The sequence below is a fragment of the Sinocyclocheilus rhinocerous genome, unplaced genomic scaffold (assembly GCF_001515625.1).
Source record: "Sinocyclocheilus rhinocerous isolate Xijiao unplaced genomic scaffold, SAMN03320098_v1.1 scaffold1439, whole genome shotgun sequence".
NCBI lineage: Eukaryota > Metazoa > Chordata > Actinopteri > Cypriniformes > Cyprinidae > Sinocyclocheilus > Sinocyclocheilus rhinocerous.
The window spans coordinates 286,372-286,579 of record NW_015651494.1 but is presented as its reverse complement, the minus strand read 5'-3'; the positions used below and the strand labels follow the sequence as shown (position 1 = coordinate 286,579).

The following is a 208-nucleotide window of genomic DNA, read 5'->3' as shown; positions in this document are numbered from 1 at the left end:
AGACGGACAGATAGATAGACAGACAGACAGACAGACGGACGGACGGACAGTGAGACAGACAGACAGACAGATGGACAGACAGTGAGACAGACAGACGGACAGTGAGACAGACAGTGAGACAGACAGACAGACAGACAGACGGACAGATAGATAGACAGACGGACAGACAGACAGACGGACAGATAGATAGACAGACGGACGGACAGTG

General features: G+C 51.9%; 1 pseudogene; it reads right to left on the bottom strand.

Annotated features, from left to right (window-relative positions):
• Positions 1 to 208, bottom strand: part of LOC107712911 (biorientation of chromosomes in cell division protein 1-like 1) — a 12,082-nt pseudogene that overhangs the window by 10,247 nt on the left and 1,627 nt on the right.